General features: G+C 41.1%; 1 protein-coding gene across 1 annotated transcript in view; it reads right to left on the minus strand.

The window, feature by feature from the left end:
• The window catches only part of LOC135222013 (exportin-7-like), a 364,750-nt gene that overhangs the window by 93,166 nt on the left and 254,776 nt on the right, over window positions 1-16,808 (minus strand). The gene's annotated exons all lie outside the window — the stretch shown is intronic.

The raw sequence follows: 16,808 nt of genomic DNA on the forward strand, positions 1-16,808 counted from the left end.
CTTTATATGAAGTCCTTTAGGTTGAAATATGACATAAATATGTACGTCTTGTTGTGAACTCTACGTATTGTTATTTTTTCGTTAATAGATAGTGTCGGGAGCATGTTATTTTGTGTAAAACAACTGATTATGTTTGTTATTTTCACCCTTTTCATAATAATATGATATTTACATATCTGTTATCGGCTTGAAAAAACAACAGTGAAGTGTGTTCTTTCAATACCAGTATTTTTCATTGAAATACTTTTTTCTCCACTATTATTTACGGTAGAATTGCATCCATGTTGCTGATGCACGATAATTTAAAAGTCATTAGCAGGTGAACGTTTGTTTTCTCAGCTTCAGTTACAACTGCAGCTTAAATTTAACAGTACTATATTTCCTTGCCAATATTTTCTCCATACCAAGCAAAGGTATAATGCAAAAACATTTAAGTCCTGTTCTACTTAACGTGATTTGTAACATAGCTATAATAATTTTTTACTATCGTACGATGGCTGAAATGCAAGCTAAACATTGTTGTTATCAGATTCGGTTCGGTTGTTGTAGCAAAACAACTGTTATCGTTCAGTTGTTTATGGCTGTGGTGCTTAAGCAACGATTATAACGGTACTAATGATACTTTTATCATTCTCATTTGTTTTTTTTAACATTTAGCTAGAAGAAATGATAAAGAAATGGAGGAAACATTAGCAGTCTCTCTCTCTCTCTCTCTCTCTCTCTCTCTCTCTCTCTCTCTCTCTCTCTCTCTCTCTCTCTCTCTCTCTCAATTCCACATTTTCATTAAAGAGTTATTACATATTAGGGAAAATATCTGGCTGTGACACTGTCTAAGGCATCGTTAACAAGTCTATGGCACCGTAAGGTGGATTGGGACACCCGTAGACTTTTGAATTTCAGTTAGAGGTGAATTTCGCTTAGCGTCAATTCCAATGGAACGGAACCCCTTCTGTTAATTGGCGGCTGCCTGTATGAGGTTTTCTGTAGAGTAGTATGAATTCTGTTCGCTGAAAAGACAAAGTATGAAAATTATTATACAGAGTCCCCCGTGTTAAAAACTCAAGAAAAACCCACTAAAAAATTTGTATAGTTGCTTTTTTTAGTAGTTTTATCACAAACAGTCCATTTTATGATGAAATTGATAAGAAACCCAGGAATTTGTGGATATTTCTCATAGAAAAATACTGCAAATGTGTGAATTTTCCGCGAATAATGCAGGGAAGCGTTCCCGAGATAAATCCGCGAAGGGGGCCGGGTCCACTGTATTAAGTTTTTGATGGAACTGCATATTCTTTGCAGGTTATAAGAAGTCACATGGGATGCCCAGAGTACACCAATTTATTGTTGCAATTTTAATATAGCTTGTAGATACCAAAGTGTTGTCATAGACCTTGTTGGGCAAACTTGGAGAAGATTCTTGCCCTGTTGATGTGAATGTGATGTCTGCCTTGATGGGAAGTGTGAAAAGTTGGTTTCTGTTTGAAAGTTTTTGCCTGCAACCTGTAGAGAAGCATCATGATATGTCAGGTTTCTTGGCCATGTTAATTGGTAAGGCCACTGGGCTAGAGGCCTTCTATCAAAGCCCATGCATCCAGTCTTTGTGAAGGCCTTTTCATTTGATCAGTGATAAGTTTTTCTAATAGCAGATGGCAGTTTTTGGAGGGGAATGGTGGACCTATTTTGATATAATGGAGGATGCCAAGTTAGGTTGGTACCCTGGGAGTTGACAGAGTTGTGGCTGGAATATTTCTGGAAACTCCTACTGCAGGTGGTGTAGGTCATGGATTATACTAATGAGATGAGGTCGAGTGACTGACTAGACCCCGTTGAGATTTTTGTCATTAGGAAGGGAAACAGATCTGTGAGGCAGTGGTGGGTGACGTCTGAAAAACCCAGTGCCTGAGGAAATTGACGCCAAAGAGGGGAATTTAGACATCGATGACAACCACTTTCTTGCTGGTTTGTTCAATTTCTGTTATAGATGCGCACTGGGTGGTCTGTCTGTTGTTGTTTTGATGGTCCTTGTCCACCTTTTTGGGTAGGTCTGCCATGCAAGTACCTTTGGAATTGGCAGTGCTGGTAGGGAAATGGCATCAGGTATTAGCAGTGTGAAGGAGGACTCAAGAGCTTCCTAGAATGCCTGTGCAGACATATCCAATTGTAGGCTATTGAGATAATAGTGTGGGCAGATGCCAGCTAAGAGAAGTCCATGATTAAGAATTGGTGGTGTTGTTCATAGGCAATGCTTTCCCTTTGCACATCATCCAGCCAGTATCCGATGCAGGGAAAGTGTGTCGGGGATCGCCTCAAGGAAATAGTCCGCCCCCTATCTTTTTTTTTTTTATTTATTTACTAAGAGACATGTCAGAGACGGACCTTTTTTTTGCTTTCCAGAACCTGTCAGGTGATTCAGTCATTGAGAAAGGGAGCAGAGAGTGATTCACCCCCTTGTTCATGTTTTTGACTGACATCACCTGTATGCATTAGTCTTTAATGAATTACATGTATATAATGCAGCGGATCAGACCATATTTGGTCTATTAGTTGCCATGGTTTCATGTAAGTTTCTTTCCTATCATCATAGGATGTCTCCTCTGGTGAGTAGCGAACTGAACGTACGGCATCATAGGGGATAACCTTATAGGGGGTGGGAGTTCCCTCTGTTGGAAATGGACGTTCCTTTGGCAGTGCAAAGATGTCTGTCTACAGTGAAATTACAGGCAGTCCCTGGGTTACGACGGGGGTTCCGTACTCAAGACGCGTTGTAAGCCGAAAATCATCGTAAGTTGGAACATTGTAAAAAATCCTAAGAAAACCTTACTTTTAATGCTTTGGGTGCATTAAAAACTATGGAAACTGCATTCTTATTGAATTTTTTATAAAAAAAACCCCTTCAAATATTGATTATTTAGCATTTTTGGTGCCATATTTCTTCTGGCACATCAACATTGTAGGTGTCGTAACCCTGGAAATAATTTCTGATGAATGTACGTAATTGAGAAGGCACCTTAACCTCGGAATGTTGTAAGGCGAACCCATCGTAACCCGGGTCTGCCTACTTTTGACAATGCACAAATTGATAGTAGGATATTTAGAATGTATCTGCAAAGAGCATAGGCAGCCTCCGGTTAATGCTAGTGCCATAAAAGTGGCGATTTTGGCGCCATAACTGGCCAAGTTTTGGTTATTGGCACCATAAGATGTCTGTAATAGAGTCATGGCGCCATAACATACCTAACGGAGGCACCATGAGCGCAAGAAATCACAGTTTCGGTTAATGGCAGCTTTCGCTTATTAGTACCTCACTGAGAATGGAACCCTGCTGATAACTGGACCTGCCTGTATTATCATAAAAGGCATCCCCTGGGGTTATTCTATTGTCTGTTTTCTACTTGGAGAATACCCACTTTTAACCTCTTCACTTCACGGTTCAGCAGGAAGCTGGAGGTCTAGTGTTCATGGTCCCTAGGTTTTGTTCATTGTGGCAGAAGACTCCCTTCTGCATAATGGGAACATTATGGGAGGTTGAACGATGTTGTACCCTACCACCCTTTCTAGAATCTATTGAAGACACACGCAAGCTGCCTTCAACTCCATGTTGATGTGGGGTTCTTTGTCCTGTACACTCCATACCCCAGTCCTGGAGCTCTTCAAGATGAGCGCTCCAACATTCACGAGGTATCTCGGTACAAAAGAGCAGATCCGGAGGCGGGAATGAATTAAGAGCAAACTCCCTTTGGCAGGTTCTAAGTCTTAGGCTGACCTTAGTAGCTCCTTGTAGACCCAAGCTGAGTGGCTGAGAGAGATTCCGCCATAGCACAGCCTTCCTTGCCAGTCTTGTGTGGAGAAATGCCACCAGTCAGTAGAATCCTTATCTCTTCATGTCTGGAGTCTGTCCAGTTTCTCCTTTGAGCAAGTAATTTTTCTTGTGGAGCAGCAACTCGGAGGTTAGGTTAGTACTTCAGAGCATCTTCGTCAGCTGTGTACAAGATGAGCCATCTGCTGCTGTGATTTGTGTCATCCAAATGATTTCTCTCCACTCAGAGTTTCTGTTCAGTGGACAAGATCTTCTGGATATTTGTCAGAACAGAGGAAGTTCTTTCTGTGATTACTGGCAAGGGGCTACAGGGCTGATGTGATTAGTTCTCTGAAGGATGTGGACATCACTTTGCCCTGAGGATTCTCATTATGGTTCAAGAGCTTTGAGCAGTCTTTTTCACCTAGGAAACTCAGACCTCCTAATTGGGACCTTACTCTGGTACTGAGTAGTCTCACTCAAGCTCCTTCGAGCCCTTGCTTCAATCGTCTTACAGGAAACTGACGTTTGAAACAGTTTTCCTGCTGAGTTGGAGAGCTTCAGGTTCAGGCTTATAATGTAGACTCATAGTGGATTGGGGTCAGTAGCTTTTGCATTTGCCCCATAATTCATGGTTAAGACCCAAATTGTTATCTGTAATCTTCAAGAGTTTCTGCTTTGACCTGTCAAAGCACTGCATTGTTATCTGAAGGTCTCGTCACCAAGAGTTTAGGTGTTGTAGACTGTTTAACTACTCATCGTCGAGTTCTGTCACCAATTAGGTGCATGCAAAAATCCATGACACCAGAGGATTAGGTTCCTCCCTTGTACGATATGTTCTTCGGCCATGCGCTGCCGAGCATGCATCCGTTATTGGCAATTCTGTATACGCTGTTGCGAGTCAGTTGGCTCCCGAGTATCCTGTAATAAAGTCCAGTCTCCAGGACGTTGTGTCATTGCAAACCCAACATGGCGCAGTGAGTAGGATAAGGACCAAACCATGCCCCAGATACGTCGACCACCCTAGGCCACGCCGAGGCGTGCCTCACCTGCAATGCCAAGGGCCTTGTCACAGGCCGTCATGCAAGCACAGACGTTATTTGCAGACCAGCAGCGTGCCATCCGTTCCCTTCAGGATGCCCTTCCCGGTTCAGGAGCACGTGCCGGTAAAGTTCCTGTCTCTGCTGCCCCTGAGAAGTGTGAGGCGGTAATGTCTTCGGCAGCGCATGGCCGAAGAACATATCGTACATCCCCCCCTCAAGAATATACTTATACATGGCAAAAATAAAAAGGGGAAAAATACAAAACATATCGTACATTTTATAAGAACTTATCTGTTCATAGGATTTTGAATGCTGGTTCCTGACTGCATCACACCACTTTCACTTTCTTCTACCTGAAGAATGTTGTCCCCAGATCCTAGGACACTTTTTCCTTGGGTCTAGTGGTGGCTGTTCATCAAGTGTGACTCATCCAGTGTCCCTGGTGGGCCAGTTTGTATCTTGCCTAAGATGATTGTGTGGGGTAGGGAATGACAGATGATTGGTCTTTTTTTTTCTCTCTCTCTTCTCTGTTCTTCATACCTACAGACAGTTTGAAGAATAGACACAGCGTATGCTGAAACTTGCTTGATGCAGGTGAGCGTTGCAGCCATACTGTTACAGCACTTTTTACGTTCCACGCAACACACAAGTCTGCTTCTCAGTAGTTTCAACTCCTCTCTATAGCAAGGGGAGTGAGGAGTGGTGACAAACCTGTTTCTTGTGGCTAACATGGTTTGTTGCCTGAACAGATAGTTCTTTTTGACTTCCATGTATCCTATGAATCTGGACCTGTTTTGTTGTATTTAAACCCAGTAGTCTGAGTGTTGGATATCCACATATCTAACATCTCAAAGGTGTAGGTCCTCTTCTTTAGAATTCTCATTTCTAAGATGAATAATAAGGTGCGCCGAACTGTGTCTATCCTAATGTTAAGACCAAAGGTTTGTTCCACATATGAATAAATGACAAATTTTTAATGAATATATGTTTTTTCAAAGCTGACAAACCTGAATTCGTAACATTGACAACCCACCTCTAGCCATCCCTCTTAGGTTTCATTTTTTGGTGACAACCCACCTCTAGCCACCCATCATATATTTCATTTTGGGTTGGAAGACTTATGCATCGCTGGATTCAAGCGCAGTCTCTGGACTCCCTTCCACCTCAACTAAACATTGGATGCCAGATGTCACAGATTCCTTGCATTTACAATCTTTGATTGTTTTTCACTGGTTTCCAGCTGGCACTAAAAGATTCATCTTATTGTTAAGACGTCGGGTATGTTTCCATAGCGTAAAAATATTTTTAACACTTGAAGAAAAGCCAACCAGGACTGTTAGTGGCTACGTTTTAGTAGGCTGATAGAATTTGATCTATTAGTTGCCAGGGATTTAGTGCAAGTACTGTTTTTTTGCCTACCAATTGGGAGGGCAACCAAGAGAAACTGAGAACTAAGAACCATAATTAGTCTGTAATTGGCTAGTTGTTAGGTAGGGCTTGACTGGGAACTATATTGTCTACTATGTCACTCCAAGGGGTCACCTTTGTTAAGGTAGGTCATAAAGAAGTCTTAAGACTATTATGGTTCATGTGACAAAGCATGTGGTTGAGAGGGCACTCTGTGACCTTGTTGAACTTGGAAATAGCATGTGACAGTGTAAATGTAAAGTTGTATTCCACACATCCCAGGACACATTATAGTAGGCAGGAAAATGCTGCACTTTGCTTGGCCCATGGACACATCACATCATCTAAAATGATAAAATTTACAACAGTGTTTAGTATAATTAAAATTAAATACTCCATGTATGTTAAGTATATCTTAGTTTAACTAGACCACTGTTCTGATGAACAGCTATCCTAGGCTGGCCCAAAGGATTAGATATTTTTACGTGGCTAGGAACCAAGTGGTTACTTGGTATTTAAAGTAATTGGTTTTGTAGTAATTAAGGGTTTTCCACAAACTGAAGCGTGTGATTTTGATTACTTTTTACTGTAATCTAACAATTTGATTTTTTGCCAAGTCCTGTAAAAGAACAAAGGTGATTAATCCATGATAATTTTAGTGTACACTAGCTCTTGCCTGGGAGAATGAGAGGCATTACGGAGGTGTGCTTAGTGAGGTAATCTATGAAAGCATTCTATTCAGATTTGCTTTCTTCATAGTAAGTTCCTGTGCTTTATTATTATTTATGAAAACAATTGCTTCAGCAGAGTTAAGCTTGTGTAAAGTCTTCTTTATTCTTCTTATATTCTTGTCCCTGGGAAAAGATATTCTACTCTTGAAAGAAGTTTAAGGTTTTGGAATTCCTTTGCTGGGTGTGACTGTAATAATAGTTTTGCTCCAGTGCGGGGAGTGTTTTTTCATTTCATTTCCCGTTCTTCCTCGCCAGCATTTGTCACAGGGTTATTTTTAATTTTCTTAAATATTTGTTTAATGTCGGCTAATTTTTTGCATTACTTAGTTCCTTTACTCCAAGATTGGGGTCTGCTTTAGTGGTGAGATGGCTATAGATATTCTCTCTGCTTGATGGCGTTTGGCTTTGATTTCTGACATTTCTTCTAATGATCATTGACGCTGTTGGGGGTTAGTGCTGTCATATGCCTGGAAGCATCAAAAGTGAAAGAGTGGCATTGGCCACTGAGGAATTACTATTGCCAGTGTAATCCCTTAATTACCTAGAGAAAGAAAAGATTGTTGTTGATGCCTTTTGGACACAAGTAGATTGTGCTCATTGATGGGTACTGACCTAATACTTGTTTGCAAATTCAGCCCTGGACCTGAGCTGATAATGAGATGATACAGTGGCAACAATCTGACACTACAAGGTATTGACTAAACAGATGAAATATAATTGAAAAGAGTATGTGTCCAACCCAGCCCATTTAACTCTAGGTTTCTCACACGGAGCAGTCCTAGGTCCTATTCTTTTCATTTCTATGATTTTTCTGGAAAGCTGAGCCGCAAAGACAGAATGATATACATTTTTAGGATTTTTCCAGGGTTGTCCCTAATCCAGAATAATTTTACTCTGGAAAGATTTATTTGTGCGACAATTGTCTTGGAATGCCATAGGTTACTGTTGTACCTTGCTGTTGATCCATCATTGGAACCCCACTGTTCATTACCTCTGGCTCCTATTTCATCACCCTTTTTCAATATAAAAGTAGCTTTTTTACTGCTGAAGGCAGTTCATTCTCCATTTTCTAGTAATGAAAGAGTAATTGTCTTGATCGTTGGGCTCCTGCTCAAGTTCAGCCATTGCCATATGGATTTCAGACTCAGTTGCTGTATCTGGCAGATGGTTCCTTGTTAAGAGAATCCATCTAGTGTCACAGCCACACTGGTACTCTTCTCTACTTTCTCACCGTTGTCCCTACATTAAGGGGTCGGTTGCCAGATGTCTTCTCCTCTGCCTTCTACCTAAGGCATCATCCTCCACCAAACCTCCTCTCCTTTATCTTCCTTCACTGTATCTCACCAACTATTCTCTGTCTCCCTTTCAATTTACTTCCTCCAACAGGTTCCTCCCAAGCCCTCTTCACTCCCTCCTCCTCATCCATCCTCACCACATGCTTTAAAGGCAGCCATACACGTACGCGACTGGCGCGGTGATTTCATAGCGACTGCCACAAACCGGTCAGTCTTTATCGTGTATGGGGGCCTATTGATGCTAGTCCTGCCCTCCCGTCTTCTTTTCAGCATGTTGAACTGACTGGCGCGTCGGGACTCACGCCACAGGTGTTGGGAAGGACTGAGGCAAAGTTTCAACATGTACAATACCCTATTTCCTCGTGGGAGTCGGGGCAGTAGTGCTGTTGTGAAAGGATGTCGCAGTCAGTCAAGTATTTATCTCACGGTTTCATTCGTGAATTTTTTGGACTTGTACCGTGCTTGTGGAAAATACGAAGTCCAGATTATTCCCATTAAGTAAAAAGACAAGCAGCTTATGAGCAATTACTGGAATTATGCATAAAAATAGATAAAAGATGCAAACAGCTTTTGTGAAAGCCAAAATTGCCAGCCACCTTTCATGTTATCTTTTGACTAATATAAATTAATTTTAAATTAATTTGTAAAACATTTTAAAGGATAAACGTGGCGATAAAATCATTAACATTCTTAAACGACTGAATTTCACTAGTAAAAACTTTTGAGAGGAAATCTGCCCATAGTGATCCATATCACACCTTTCATCGATATTCAGGTTCATCATCTCCAGAGTCACTTAGATTCCTGTTATACGAAGTAAAGTACGTTTAAGAATTATACATTCCATATCACCTTGAGAGAGAGGGAGAAACATTCTGAAATGCAGGTAAACCTTTGGGTAGGTTAAATAAAATTAAAAAGCTGAAAAGTATATTGTATATTCAGAGGTCCTCCTAAACTATATGAACGGAATCCGTTACCCGATTACTGTACCTGAAGCAGCAATCAAAATTAGGAACACCCCAGTCATTCTTAAATAGTTTCTATAGTCTTCCGGGTTATTTTCCTTTAATTCTTTCATTTAAGTCATATGGTAAAACACCTCTATTAGTCATGGTTTCACCCACATTTTACGATTTTTCTTGCATATTTCATGCTCATATTCGTCTTGCAGGAGCTATTATCATTATTGCACTTATCTTCCTTTTATTTGGTGCCATGATTTAAAAACACTCACTTTATCAGGACACTACAGGACTGAAAGGAACACGGCCACTGCATATTAACTCTGCCCTCTCAAAATATGCGTAGAGCAAGTCCTCTGCGTGTATGGGCAATACCTAAGCGGACTGGAGCGCGCGGTAATAATCCCGGCAGGGACAAACCCCATGCCAGTCGCATATGTGTATGGCCGCCTTTACCATCTCAATCAGGCCTCTCTTATCACCTCTGTAATTTTTACTAAGCCTGCTCTTCTTATTTTGTCATTTCCCAATCTCTTAAGCAGCGATATTCCCATAATCCACCTCAGCATTCTCATCTTTGTTCTCTCAAACTGTACTTCCTCTTTTCTTCTTAGAGCCCATGTTTCTGCTCCTTACATTAAGACTGGTCTTATCACTGTGCTGTAGATCTTGACTTTTAGTTTGATTGACATTTATTTATTTCATATTACTCCAGCTACCTCTCTCCACCACCCCATGCAGCTTTTATCCTGTTGTTAACTTCAGTCTCACATCTTCTATCTTGGCTTAAAGTAGATCCTAAGTATGTATTTAAACTCTTCCACCTGTTTTATAATTGAGCCTCCTCTTTTATTACTATTATGCCTCTATCTTCCCTACTGCTCACCAAAACCTCTGTTTTAATTTACATTCACCTTGAAGCCACCTCTCTCATAAGACTCCTGCCACTCTCCAACCCTTCTCTGTAGGTCTTCCTCATTTTTGACAATAATCACCAAATTATCGGCATACAACTTCTCCCATAGCTCTTCAATTCCAGATCTCTTCACTTAGCTCATCCATGACAACACAAACAAAAATGGGCTTAATGCTGACCCCTATCCCTGTCTTGAAGTAGCTTCTCTCTGGAACTTGCCAAGACCAGCCAGTTGTTGAGGTATCTCGGTAGAATCCCATGAGCATGACCCCACTTGAAAGTAGAGCAAAGACCCTTGTGAATACCTGTTGGGCTGTAGTCAAGCCAAACCAAAGGACCTTGAACTTTAAGATCTCTCCGAGGCTGAAGCGAAGGAACTTCCTAGATGAAGGGTGAATTGGGATCTGGAAGTACACATCCTTCAAGTCTATTGACAGCATAAAGTCGTTCTCCCTTACTGCTGCCAGAACCGTCTGGGGTGTCTCCATCCTGAACCTTGTCTTCCTGGTGAATAGGTTCCGTGTAGAAAGATCTGTCACTGGCCTCCAACCACCTGTGGCTTTTGGAACCAGAAAAATGCAACTGCAAAACCCCGGTGAAGGATGATGTACTACATCCACTGCGCCCTTGTCCATCATCTTCAAAATTTCACCTTGAAGAGCTGGTAACTTTAGAGAACTCCAAGCATAAGCCAGGTGGAGGATGGGTTTGTCTGAGAGAGGGGGAGGAAAGTCGAAAGGCAAGAGACATCTGACCTGAAGGACATCTACTACCCATTTCTCTCCTCCATGCAATTGCCTTTTGGCCCAGTGGACTGCCAGACATTCCCCGACCCTCTACCCCTGCCTCTGGTGCCCCTACCTGGCTTCCAGGAATGAGACCGAAAGGGACGTTGTTGTTGTCTTGACCAAGAAGCTGAGATGTCCTCACAGAAGACGCCTGTTTAGTTTGCTTCTTCGGGGGAGACCGTCTATTTTGCCGTTGAGGTGGAGGAAGAGGATGAGAACAAACCTCCAATTTTGATACTGTCTGCTGGACTAGTTTATCTTTGGTATCAGTCTGCCTACATTTGATCACATCCTCTAACTGCGTACCAGGGAAGAAAAACTGCAACTCTAGGAGGTCCTCATTACTAAGCTAACAGTGACTTTGAATCTACTGCACCTGCTACATTCAATAAGGCTGCATCCCTTCTAGCCAGAAGGTTACCTCACAAAGTATTGCTGAGGTAGCCTAGGTAAGAAATGGACTTAGCTCCAGACTGCAGGAGTCAGATACAGGAGGTAGAGCTAACAGACCCACTTTCGGAGTGGCACGAAGCAATCTTGGCTACTGCAGTGGACCATAAGATAGAGGAAACAGTAGACTCCTTAGTGGAGGACTCCTGGGAGGAAAACGACAGACCTTATTTGTAACAGAGTTAGTCCAGGATTAAGGTGGTGTGGCACTAGCTGAACAATGTTGGTGGAATATTATTTCCTATGCCACAGGAGAGGAGAGAGGAACTTAGATGACCTACTGGATCGAAGTGAGCTATCCCCATCTGAATCAGGTCAATTATATCCTATTGTTAAGACCTCAGGTTTGTAAGCTATGAAAAATGCAAATTTATTAAAAATTTTGCCATTATTCTTTTTCCCCAACTACTGTTATTACTTTTTTGCTTGTTCTGTAATATATCATCTCAACCAGCTTAACCAACTTAACTGGGACTTTCCACTTCCTCAAACACCAAAACACTTTTCTTGGGATGCTATCATATGTTTTCTCTAGGTCTATAAATGCACAATAGAGCTCCTGATTTCCCTCCAGCTGTCTTACTATGACCTTCCTCCTCTCATGAATCCATACTGCTGTTTCCCAATCTTTACAATCTCCCTTAATCTCTCATCGAGTAACCTTTCTAAAACTTTCAATCCGTGCTCTGATAGTTTAATTCTCCGCTGTAGTTAACACAATCTATGACCTCTCCCTTCTGCTTGTACATAAATATACCATTAGACTCCTCCCAGTCCTTTTGCCTTAATTCATCTTCCCATATGGCATTTAGTAAATCCAGCATCCATTTCTCCCCTTCTGTACCTAGTAATTTGATCATTTCGATTTGGAACTCTGGTGGACCTGGTGCTTTACCACTCTTCATTTTACTCAATCTTCTTCACTTCTGTATCCTGTATCTCCATCACTTGTCCCTCTACCGTCTGTGCTTCCCCCATCTCCTCTCTCATTTTCAGTATGTAAAAGTTGTCTAAAATAGTCTCTCCATCTCTTCTTTGTCTTCATCTGTAGGCAATATATTTCCATCTCTGTCCTTTATGATGCCCAGTTTACTTGCATCCTGTCTTAAGTTTGAAATCTTATAGATATCTTTTCTTCTCTTGTGGTGTGTAAAAATATTTCATCTTGCAGTTCAGTCCAGGGTAGATTTTTGTTTGAAGACCAATTAATGACAATTGCATAAACAGCATCAGTAGGCCACCTGTAAGCAATACAGTTTATTCAATAGTGCCTGGAAAAGCTTATTATGGGGGGAATTTACAAATCCAATTGAAATTGGAGACAGTGCCAATGGTTTTTCAAAATTGTGTAATTAAGATACTAACTATGAAATTTCAATAATCTGTTTAGACATTCTTGACCAGATTCACAGTTAATGAGATTAATGTTCAGTTTACACGCTGATCCAGAGGGCTTAGATTTTAATCGCATTGCATAGTCCTATAAGTGTGCTTTTATTCTATTCGGTATCTTGCTTTTATATTCAAACGAAGTTAAACCAAGATTCTGGCTTTGTTTTCAATACATAAAAATTATTTACGCTAAGGAGATGTAATTATTTTGTTAAATACATCAAATCTACAGATTCTACATCTTACAGAATGACTGTGATTACAACAAAAACTTTCTTTGTATTACAAGTGGAGGTTCATAAAAGGAAGAAAATGAAAAAACTGTAATTGAAGTAGGTAAGTGTTTTCTTATGAAACTGAGTTGTACATTAGTAATCCATTAACCCTATACCTTCAGGCTAGGAAATAGGTGCTGGTACATTTTAATAGCTTAAACTGTTCAAAATATCCAGAATAATAATTGTTTTAACACAGGTTTTACATATTGGACCAAATAATGTGCATAACTAAGAATGATCCGCAGTAGTGAGTGAAATACACTTCTAACCAGAGAGCCATAGTGTCAGAAAACAAGGAAATTGCAAACATAGCTGAATGTCACTGGAGAAAAATGAAAATTCAATAAAACCACAAAATTTAGTACAGGCAGTCCCCGGTTATCAGCAAACTCAGTTAATGGCAATCCGGTTTTAGGAAGTGCCATGAAATTGGCGATTTATGGCCAAGTTTTGGTTATCAGCACCTGATGGTGCCATTAACCGAAACTCGGAGCCATAAGCGCAGTAAATCGCTAGTTTCGGTTAATGGTGGTTTTCGCTTACCACCCCACCAAGAACGGGACCCCCACTGATAACCGAGGACTGCCTTATATGTGAGTTGACTGCGAGTGCTAAGTAAATGTATGAATTATTTGCATGTTTTTCCTTCATAACTTTAATGAAGAGGTTATTATGAATAATTACATTCCTCTTATTCACATCTCCTCCTGGCAACAGTAATCTTCCTTTATTACGTAATATTCAAGGTCATGTCACATGATAATTTTTTATATACCACAATGAACAAAGGTAAAACAGTCTCCCAGGATTAATACGCAACCATTACTGGTGTACAGGAAAGCTCTTACATTCTCATGCTTGACTGGTAAGACAATAATGGAAAATAAGTGTTCATTTACACTGAAAAAAGACAATGGATAATATTTACATTTTACAGATTTTATTCAGATTTCATTTAAATATCATATAGAATTCAAACTGTTTGCACATAAATTTACAAAACCATTCTCTCAGCAGCAGACGAATCATCATTTTCTATGTAGTTGTCTTCTGCTAACGTCCGAAAGTGGGAGGAGTTTTTGAAGACAGAGTAGAGAGTGAAAAACACATGCAAGGACTGAATCCTACTTTTATAAACTGGGATGTCTAGCATAGCTGAAAATGAAAAAGAAAACAATGAATGTGAATGCAACATCATTATCTTGCTTAAAATGGTTCCACATACATAGGAAAGTTGAGGAAATTAAATCTATAGATGCAGGAGACAACATACAACATAAGCTACAGAAATAATTTTTGTCCACATAGGATTGCAGAGCCAAGATTAAAAGATAGCTAAAAGAAACTGCATTTGATAATGCAGGCTGTGTTTATCTGCAGACATATGCCTCTCGAAAGGCCATTGAAAACTACCAATTGTGTCCCAAATCTGTACATCTATTTCTCACATCACTCCATCAAGAAGCCTGTAGGAGGCTCGTAACATCGGCACACCTCGCTTAACTAAAGGTTGCTTGCAGTGTTCTTTGGTTTCCCCTAGCTTCATCCTCTAATTCCTGTGGGGATACCAACACTAAGCCTTTCATATATGGGTATCTTTCAGTGAATTCGATGGACAGGGAGTTACACAGATGGTGATGCCAAAGAAAGCTTACCCATTCTTACCCTGCCAAAGCTACCGATTATTCTTTTGGCTGCAATATAGAGCATGTCTGTTCTAATTTTTTTTACCAGCTGCAGGCTATTCTTGGTCATTGTTTGTGTCCTTGTGAATAATACTTTCTTAGTGCATATACTATATGATATTGGTGCAGTTTCATGTCCAAAAGTAATAGTGATTTGTGTTTGTGTTTTTTTGGTCTTGTGCTTTTTTCTTTGTCTAATGGAGAACAGACAAGACCAACATCATATGAAGGTTGTGGGTGACCTTGTAGTAGTGCCTTCAGTAGTGCTATTTCTGTTCTTGTCTTCTCCTGCCCTAAATGTGCTGAAATGGCTTTCTCAATGGAAGCATCACAAGAAAAGGATGAGGAAGCCTAAGAGGGATGCTTCAATTAGCAGAGACCCTATGCCAAAGCCTATGAGGGATGCTTCAATTAGCAGGGACCCCATGCCAAGTCCTTCCAGAACATTCTTTCCCCCTACATCCATCCCACTTCCATTGCTACTACTTCTTCCAAGAGGCTCAAACTGCAGTTTTGAAAGTGATTACTCCTCCACCAGATAGGAAAGGAAGGGTAAAAAACAACTAGGAATACCCATACAGCAATTGGAAGGTTTGGCCATCTTCATTAAGCATTGTAGGGCTCACCTCTTTCAGTGTTTTAACAGAACTTGGTTGAGCAGAGGGATGAAGAGCAATTCAATCTCTCACTTCTGACATCTACCTCTCAGGGGGTCCCTCCAATGACCATACATGTGGAAGTCCTCACCTCCTGTCACCTCTTTTGTAAGCACAGAGGTGACCGTCAAGAAATGTCATTGATCTCCCTTTGCCATCATCATCCTCATTCCCCTTTTCCTCATTGGACAAATCAAAGCTCCAAGAATAAGATGAGCAAGCACTCGCACAAGAGAACTTACTCCCCATGCTGGCACTCCTCTAGATGGCAAGGCAGATCCTACAGGTCCCACTCCAATTACAAATCTGCCTCCAGGAACAGTAGGAGTTCCGGCTTCTCCCTCCACTCTTGAGACAGACACCTTTCAAGGGAGCACTGCTTACCTCAAGAGTTCTTATCACCACTTGAGGATTCACAAGATTGCCATTCTCACTATTACCACTCTTGGTCAAGGTACTTGGGGGTGGAACAAGTCCTGTTACTCTTGTGAATTCCCATAAGGATGGGAGTCCATTCAACTTCTACCCAGTCAGTTCCTCGCTGGACGAGTGGTTTTCGCGCTCGGCTGCCAATCCGGTGGTCCGAAGTTCGATTCTCGGCTCGGCCAACGCAGAATCAGAGAAATTTATTTCTGGTGATAGAAATTCATTTCTTGATATAGTGTGGTTCGGATCCCACAGTAAGCTGTAGGTCTTGTTGCTAGGTGACCAATTGGTTCCTAGCCACGTAAAAATATCTAATCCTTTGGGCCAGCCATAGGAGAGCTGTTAATCAGCTCAGTGGTCTGGTAAAACTAAAATATACTCAACTTTTCTACCCAGTCAGACCAGTTGTGCTTCAGTACAAGGGCATGTAGGGGCTGGTCTTTTCCTAGCAGAGAGAGAAAAGTCACCCCAACTCCCCATCAGAACATTATTGACTAGAACCTCTGTCAGGATCCTAGTCAATACAGGGTTCACCTTTTATGCTCAAAAGCAGGAATGGGAGTAGGAGCACAGATCACTGATTCCTCCTAAAGCAGGGGAATCTCTAACATAACAAAGCAGAGCAACAGTCTCTGAAGGTCCTATCCCCCTTCAGAAACTCTTACCTTCAGACCTAGAGTAATAGTTCTAAAAGGTCATTATATTCATTCCAGTGCTTAATGATCTCTGGTGGCATCTTCTGCTTCAACTTTACAAGCCATCTCTCTTTTGGCACAAATAGTGGTGTTCCACCCCAGAAGCATTCCCATCGATAAAGTTACCTTGGTCAGTGCTTTCCCACGATGTTTTGGCAGAGGTGAACTGGCTGACTTATGGATTGACCAGTTCCCTCACAGCCATGAACTCAGGGTCTTCACGCTAGTCTTGGCCTCAGCACACTCCGAAGGTTTCCATCTGTTGCAATATCTAGACAACTGGCT

This window comes from Macrobrachium nipponense, chromosome 3 (assembly GCF_015104395.2).
Source record: "Macrobrachium nipponense isolate FS-2020 chromosome 3, ASM1510439v2, whole genome shotgun sequence".
Taxonomy (NCBI): domain Eukaryota; kingdom Metazoa; phylum Arthropoda; class Malacostraca; order Decapoda; family Palaemonidae; genus Macrobrachium; species Macrobrachium nipponense.